We start from the raw sequence: 9,373 nt of genomic DNA on the forward strand, positions 1-9,373 counted from the left end.
ATATTTTAGTATGTTAATGTAGTGAATTACATTAATAAATCCTCTCATATTAGGTCATATTTATTTCATGGAAAAAGCCTCATTGGTCATGGCTCATGATGTATTTTTTAATATACTGCTGGGTTCGAATTGCTAATATTCTATTTAGCATTCTGAATCTATCTTCATAAGTGAGATTGGGCCCATAGTTTTCTTTTTTCTGCTGTTTGCCCAAATTTTTGGCATCACAATTATGCTAGACTTGCAAAATGAGTTGAAAATATTTCGTTGTTTTTCTATGCTCCAGAATACTTCTGAGAGCATAAGAGTGATTTGTTCCTTGAGGATTTGATAGAATTTGTCTATTTCAATTTTTGGGCCCCATGCCTTGTTTTAGGGGTAAATCTATGACTACTTTTCTGATTATTGGTCAGTTCAGATGTTCTACCCCTTCTTGAGTCAATTTTAGCAATTCATGCTCTCCTATAAAGGAATTCATTAAGTATTGATTTTCAAAATTTTATTGTCATAAAATTATACATAATTACATTTAATGGAACATTAAATATCTTCCACATATGTAGTTATTTTAACTACTGTTCTAAGCATTGTTGACTTATATCTTCTATCTGTTTTCCTTGATCAGACATCCCCAGAGGTTTAGCTATTTTAGTAGTCTTTTCAAATCAATTGTTTCAGGTTTTATCCATCAGCACTACCCTTTGTTGTTTGTTTGGTTTTGTACTTGTCAATATTTGTTTAATTCATGCTTTTATATTTATGTTCACTTTTACTTTCTCTGAGTTAACCTTGTTCTTTTTCTAACATCTTGAGTTTCTCATAAATTTATTTAGGCTATGTATTCTTTGAGTGCCATTTTGGCCATGCTCCATAAGTTTTGCTATACAGTGCTATCACTCTTGCTCATTTCTAAATAGTTTGCAATGTTAACTTTAATGTTTTTCTTTGACCTGGAGCCATTGAGAAGGAATCTTTTAATAATTATGTAGAAATTCTTTATAATGTTTTGGTTAACCGTTATTGCTAATTTCTAGTTGTGTTAATATGTGTTCAGTGTATGCAGCCTTAATGTTTTATGCTTTTCTGAAGTTGCTGAGATTTCCTTTGTAATTTTATACCTAGTTATATAGAGTCAAATTCTGTGCATGTCCCATATATGTTTATAGACTAATTATTCTCTGCTTGTTGGATGCATTCATGTACATTGCTATTGTATGAAACCCATGAATTTTGTTCTCCAAATTCTCTTCACCTTTATTCTTGTTTCTACTTGACCTGTTGTCAGGTTTCTGAGCGAGAGGTGTGGAAAATTTTTCATTAATGTTGTGGGTTGCCATTTCTTCTTGTTTTCTTGTTCATATTTATTTTCTTTATTTCAAAACTGTGTTCTTATAAATAGTCTAATGATTGGTGTATCTTCCTAATGGATTGTACCAATATGAAATATCCCTCTTGTCGCTTTAAATTTTTGTCTTGTTTAATTTTGCCCCACATTAATATCGCTACATCTACTTTATTTTTGTTGGCATTGTCATTTGTTTTTCTCAGTTCATTTATTTTCAAGTTTCACGTGTCATTTTGTTTAAAGTGTGTCTCTTTTAAACAGGATGTGTTTCAATCTCGTTATTTGTTCAATCTGAGATTATCTTTTAGTAAGGGGATTCAACACATTCTGGTTTAATATTATTGTTAATACTTATGATTATCCCTGCCATCTTATTTTATCTTTTCTATTATCATGATTCTTGTTGGTTTTCTCTTTCCAGTAATTTATGGGATTGGTGGTGTTTCTGTATTTTATTTTTTGTTCTCTAGTAGTTTTTTGGAAGGTTTATGTTATATTTCGTATTCCAGTGGCAATGCTTAATTTCTTCAAATTTACTCAAAGATATATTCTCCATACATTTCTAGAATTTATGATTATTTATATACTTATCTGAAAAAGACAACAACCACTGCAATATTTTACCTTCCTTTTTTCTTTTCTCTTAAACCTCACAAGTTTTCATGTTGAGATCATCTAGGATTTAGTCCATATTGCTACTATTTTTTTACAATAATAATTATTTAGATTTAGTTACAGTTTTTTACTGGTTTCACTGTTCGCCGTTGTTTCTTTTACTCCACACAATCCCTTCAGATTCAGTTTTTATTTTGCTAGAGTACATCCTCTAATAATTCACTCAAAGATGAATAATGGTTGGTGAAATATTTGTTCTTGCATGTCTGAAAAGTATTTTCCTTTTGCAACAACCCTCAGCCTTCCAACTTAAATTTTAGTCTTTCTTAGTATAATATTCTTGCTTCCAAATTATTTTTCTCATAAATTTGAAGCGAATCCATTACTATTTCTGAACATGAGTATTGCTAATGAGCAGTCTGATACTAGCCTGGTTCTCTTTCCTGTGCAGGTAGCCTGCTCGTTGCTTTGGAAACTTTCACAAATTTTGTTTTCTTTATCCTTAGAGTTCTCATATTTCACGATTATGTGTCTTAGGTACAGATATCTTTGTATTAAACTATCTTTTTCAGTGACTGGTATGTGATTTTTATTTGAAGACTTTTGTCTTTCTTTAACTTTGAGAAATCGTGTACTATTATCGATGATTTAGGTCAATTTCCCTTTCAATTTTTCTTTGTTCTTCTTTAACTCCTAGTTACTCTGCTTCCTTGGGCATTAGTCCTGATCCGTGAGTTTGGTGACTCCATTTTATGGTGCTGGTTTTCCCCAAATGTTTGTGAATTTTATGTTAGTGCTCATCATGGGTTTTGAGAACCTCTGTTTGCTTCTAGATGACATTTTTGTTTCTCACAGCCTGCACACTCATCAAGATTTTGAGAAAGGACAGGCCATGCTGCTGAGTGGAGTGTATAAGTAGTTCATCTTCTGGGTATGAAGGCTTCCTGTTTCTCCTAGGTGTGGCCAACCACTTGGTCTTGCTTCTGCAACCTGCCTTGCTTTTCCAGCCCAAGCATCCAAAATACTTTTCCTAGCCTGAGAAACCATCTATGCTGCCAACTACCTGACACAGTTAGGCAGAGGAGAATGAATAAAATCAGTCGGCTGCTCAAAATGGGGTACCCTAACAAATAATGATTTTCCTGTGGCTTCCATATACCACCTGTTTCTCCTGTCTCTGGGCTGGGAGATCATATGGAGTCATAGCCTCCTTATTCAGTCATCCTCTACTATGTATGTTTTAGGCTGTGCTTTTCTCCATTAATTTTGTTCCCTTTACCTTTTGACTCAAAAGGATTCCTCAAAATGTATGACAGGCAAATATATTTCTTATTTTTAATTTCTGTTGTGAATATATTAATTTTGAATATATATTTTCTGTCATTTATAGAGATTAGGGGCTGGAGAGGAAAGCAGCCATGTGAGCCTAGTCTACCTTTAGTTACTTTCTACAGGGATAGGCCTGCTATAGTCATGCTTTCTTTCTCCTTAATTAGGGAAAAATCTGGAATACACGCCGGGCGTGGTGGCTCACGTCTGTAATCCCAGCACTTTGGGAGGCCGAGGTGGGCGGATCACGAGGTCAGGAGTTCGAGACCAGCCTGACCAACATGGTGAAACCCATCTCTACTAAAAATACAAAAAAAATTAGCCGGGTGTGGTGGTGCATGCCTGTAATCCCAGCTACTCAGGAGGCTGAGGCAGGAGAATCGCTTGAACCCAGGAGGCAGAGGTTGCAGTGAGCCAAGATCGTGCCACTGCACTCCAGCCTGGGTGACAGAGCGAGACTGTGTCTCAAAAAACAAACAAACAAACAAACAAAAAACACCTCCAATACAGAAGCAACTTTATGGGAAGTACTTCATACAAACTATGAAATTGTGAGCAAAGTCTAACATCCCATAAGATGATGGTTTCTGAGGAATGCCCTGGGCCCAAAGGGAGTGATCCTAATAGGCCACAAAAAAAGAACTACAATCACTTTTAAAGTTTGCTAATGTTAAACCATGAATCCACATACAGTGCAGAATGTACTAAATTCTTGAACAACATTGTAGGCTGATTGTTTTCATAGAACATTGACTTAAGATACCTAAGTTTCAAGCTGGGCATGGTGACACATGCCTGTAGTCCCAGCTACTTGGGTGCCTGAAGAGGGAGGATCACTTGAGGCCAGGAGTTTGAGGCTATAGGACATTGTGATCATGCCTGTGAATAGTCACTGAACTACAGCTTGGGCAATATACCAAGACCCCATCTCCATTAAAAATAAATAAATATATACACAAGTACATAAATAAATAAATAAATGTTTAAAGCTTCTGCTTAAAAGAATAAAGAAAAAGGTAATTTTAAAATGGAAAGTCATAAACATCCGAATCTTAAAAATTCATGAATTTAGATCATATTGGAAGTAGCACTGGTCAGATAGTTTGGTGGAGATGGAGAGAGAGTGTTTTGCAGTGTCAGAGTGGCTTCATTAAACACAAAGGGAGAAGTGATTTGCAGCTGGAAATTTCAGATTCACCGTAAAATTAACATACGTGCCCGATGGGTTCTCATCTAATAAAACTGAGAGAGAGTGCTTGGTATCCTAAAGGCAAAACAACCTAATAAAATTAATCTATCGTGCTCCTAGTGCTTAGGTACTGCAAGGCTTCAATGATGCATTTTTCATTAAGTGACTGGGTAAATATAATTCTCTGTGTTAGAAAGTCTGAGTCCTTATTCTAATTTATTGAAATTAGAAATAAAGAACTTACTTAATGACTCATCAGTGTTGGGAAGACAAAGGAGAGGGCACCGTTTTATGGTGGCCCCTGTGACTAGAAGAGGGGTAGTATGAATTTTTATTGGGCTTGAACCAACAGGACTCTTCCGGGACTCATTTATTCTTTCCAGACAGTTTTGTCCCAATTTTAGGGGCTAGACAAACTCCATACTACCCTCATTTAAATCTTCTACTGTGCGTTGAACTCTCTGCCTTTATGTAAGGGGCAGACTGAGCCAGGAAAAAGGAGCTAAGCTAGAGCCTGACCTTTGTATTTCTGTCATGTTTTACAGAGTAATCCCAGCAAGGGAAAGAAGTGACTCGGGGCAGGGTCAGCCTAGCTGGTGTTATCTTTGTGTGTGTTGGAAGGAGCAGAGAGGGCTAACGAGAAGGCATCTGCTTGGGTTGATGTGAAAAGAACCCTGGGACAAAGGTCTCTTATCCCAAAAGATATACCTCACCTGCCTGCCCCTTTCACCATAGGTTTCCAACATTAGTTAGTCATTCAGTCTCTTGAAAAAATAGAAGTCTCCTTTTAACATGCAAGCTCTCTCAGGAGGTATAAATTGTTCTTGTTTCACAAGTCCTCTCAAGCGCTGGAGTCAAATAAGACTCATGCCCCCAATTGTCACTTATCTTAGGTAAATTCGTAATCTGTCTTAGCCTCAGCTAAACCATCTGCCAAATGGAGATGATAATCTCTACCTCAAAGGTTGTTTTGTTAAATGAAAAGCAAACATGAAAGTACCCAAGAAAGTGCCTGACATGCATCAGATGTGTCCTTACCTTCTGTCACTTGATCTGTATCAGTCAACTGAGGGGGGAGGTGGCAAAATGGAGTGTAGAAGTGGGTCCCAAAGAATCTAGAGGAGTAAGCCCAGGCAGGAAAAGCAAAATACAGAAAGGCCAACTCTGACTCAGAATTATGTCCAGGGTTGGAATTTCTGTGAGTCAAAGTGCTGAAATAACATGCAGTAGCAGTTCAAGCCTGCTGTTAAGTAGCACTAGCATGATGGTTCAAAAGAGGGCTTTGTGACTCAGCCTTGGTTCTTTCTCAACATAGTGGAGAAGAACTCTGCTTATCATTTATATGACACTGGGCAAGTTACTAATTTGGCTGAGCCTCAATTACCTCCTCTGTAAAATTAAGAGTATAATAGTGCTTTCCTTAGAGTTATTGTTAGGCTTAAATGTGTTACTATGCATACAGTGGCTGGCACAAAGTAAATGTTCAGTAAATATAACTTGTCATTAGTATCACCAGTAACTCTACTATTACTATTATTTTATCTTCCAGAGTTAATAAAATATTTGTAAGTTCCAGAGCACTTAGTCCTAGGACCAGATTTCAGATGGATTTGGGAGAAAACTAAAGATTTTTTTCTAGTGTTACCCTACTTCTTATTTCAGAGTCTTTTTAGGCCTGGTGGCAGCCCCCCACCCTCAAGGGTTCAGTGTCTTATTTCCCTTTCTATTATTTGCCTTTTCATAAACTCTGCCCTCAGAGTTTCTGGAGGGAAGACTCCAACACGAATTCTTGCTAATATATGAATGGGTGTTAACTCAAATCCTGCACCTTCCATTGAATTTACACTTTTAATAAAGGCAGTCTCTTAATTTCAGAGACCATTAGTTATTTTATTCCCTTCAACTCCAGGGATAGATTAGCAATAAACAAGTGGCTCATGTACAGACTTTTATGGTCAATTTTTTATACAAACTAGTAAATGAAAAACAGCTTGTGATGGAAGAAGCTCAGACCAACTTGACCAGGGCATGTGAGGAATGACTTGGGCCCAGAGAGAGAGATTCTAATAAACCAGGAAAATGACTTTCTTAACCCCCATTGTTCATTGAAGTCAAGTCCAAAATGCACAAGCCTGGGCGCTGAGCAGGCTTGCAAGTTTACTTGTCAAACGAATTTAAGACCCTTGACATTTGGGTTTCTTTTTAGCCAGGCAAAATAGGGGAGAGGGAATTTTACAATATATATTTTAAAACATCAAATCGGAAGGATGCTGAGATTCATCTTGGCATTTTTATTTTACCATTTGCTTCCCCAAAGTACTTTTAATTGGGTGAATGTTAAGTTTGGGGTCAGTAGAGGATGAGAAGGCATGTTGGGCACCAGAATCAACTATTAGATTTTTTTTAAAAGGAAAACATAACATCCAAATGCTCTTTCAAGCTACAATTCTCTGAGATACTCCAAAGAAATTAGTGCTTAATTGGCTCATGTGATCTTCTCTAAGTAGTTATCTACAAATATATCCAATAGGTCCAGAAAGTTTAGACTGCTGAGGCTGAGAAGAGGTGAGTGGGATGATGTATTTTGTGATTAAGCAGCTTGGTATATTAAAGTGTCATTGTTAGAACATGAATTGTAAGTGCTCTTCTCCATGCGCCCCTCTCACTCCTTGTTCCCCAGTGATCCCTCTTGTGCCCCTGGATGGTCTTTACTTCTTTCTGGCCTTCTTCTCAAAACTTGTTTTTATAGATGCGTGTGTGTGTGTGTGCGCGCGCGCGCTTGCATTTGCATTGAATCAGACAACAAAAATTCCCACTGTGATGTGAACGAATAAAAAACCCCAGCTCGACAAGATATTTGCATTTTAATAAAGAATATAAAGTCCTAAAGATAGAATTTCAGGCACTAGTAATTATGGAGTAGGGGGTTTCTTGGCCAGATGGAGCTTTATTATGTTTCTTTTTACCATGTGCCTGCAATATTTAATTAGGCTCTACTCACATCTATCTGGCCTTTTTAATCATCTGGCTTGCATAAGAGGTTATAGGTAGCAGGCAGTAGCTGATGTGAAGAGGCCCCACTGGGTTAGCAGTAGACTTAGCAAAATGTGGCATATATAGGCTATTAATTTTATTTAAATAGTCTTTGTTCACCAACAGAGGAAGTTGAAACAGTATCTGGCATTCATTCCACATTCTGGCATTCTATAATAGCAAGTGCTATCATGTATCAAGCACAGTGTTAAATGTTGAGCTCCAATCATTAATAAGACATGGTTATTTTCTTGGAAGAACTGAGAGTCCAGTGGGAAAGACAAGTAAACATTAAAAAATACAAAGTGTTTGGACAACTGGCTAGCTACTTGAATAAAATATCTGGATCGCAAGTGACTGTTCACTGAAATAAATTCTGGATTGATCAACAATTTCAATATTAAAAGATGGAAAAACCATAAGGTACTAAATGAAAACATGGTGATTTCTTTTATAATCTTGCAATGAAAGAAACTTTTCTAAGTAAGCATGCTACAAAAACTGAATATATATATACATATAGGAAAAATTTGATACAGTTGACTACATAAATACTATCATTTCTGTATGGCAGTAATAAATAATTAAGCAAGTCAAAAGGCAAATGACAAACTAAGAAAAAAATATATGTATTACAAAAATGACAGCAGACTACTTTAAAAAATATACCTGAAGCATTTACAGTTCATGAAGGTAAAAGACTCTAGAAATTGGATAAGGAATCTTAACAGAAAAAGAAATATAAATACCCAATGGATATAAAAATTCTGCTCAAACTTGCTTATAATTGTTTAAAGACAAATCAAAACAATGAGCTATAATTTTCCCCTATCACATTTAAAATATGATGAAGTTTTATAGAACAATGTTTCTGTGGCTGTAGGGATGCAGTAATTCTCATGCACAGACAAAGTAAAACTTGGAGCTATATATTTGGAGGGCAATTTGACATATTTATCAAGGTTGTAAAAGGCCATAATCTTTAACCCAGCAACTCTAGTTTTAAGAATTTATCCCTAGGGCACATTTACATAAACAAGCAAATATACATTTATAAAAGGATGTTCATTATAACATTCTTTCTAATAGCAAACCAGAGCAAAACAAAACAAGCACAGCAGTACCAAACCAAAACAACAATAGAAAAAAAAGACAGTCTCCTCAATAGGTAAGTGAAGCACGGTACATCCATCCTTTGAATATTATGTAGCAGATTAAAAAAAAAAAAATATATATATATATATATATATCCTCTGATATGGGAAGCGCTCCTAGATATATTGAATGAAAAAAGCAAGGTACAGAACAGTATGATCTGATCTATGTGACAACAAAGCATATGCAGATATTCTTGCATATGCATTAAACAATTCTGGAAAAATACACAAGAAACTATTAACAGAGAGCTTACCTCTGGAGATTAAGACCGTGGTGGGAGGCTCTGATATCGACATATTCTACTTTTCAATTCATAATCTACTGTACTGTTTGCATATTTTAACCATGTGCATTTATTATTCTTACCGTTCTTTGTTATCACTAAATAAATACTATTTTGTATGTAAGGGAAATATAATACACACCAACTCCAATTATAACATACATAATATGTATAAATATATAGACAGAAAGCTAGACTACTACACAGGCTACTCTAACAGCATAGGAGATGGTCACCTAAGCCAAATAATGTCACTGTCATGGTTGGGGGTAAGGGAAGGCTTACTGAAAGAAGCTGATATCCGCACTGTATTTTGACTGATGACTAAGAACTAGGTGAAGAAGAGAGTTGTAGGGGTTACTCCAAGAAAATACATATTATTCTATATTCTATATGTTATTGTAGAGAACAGTAACATAAA

This window comes from Pongo pygmaeus, chromosome X, assembly GCF_028885625.2.
Source record: "Pongo pygmaeus isolate AG05252 chromosome X, NHGRI_mPonPyg2-v2.0_pri, whole genome shotgun sequence".
Classification (NCBI taxonomy): Eukaryota; Metazoa; Chordata; class Mammalia; order Primates; family Hominidae; genus Pongo; species Pongo pygmaeus.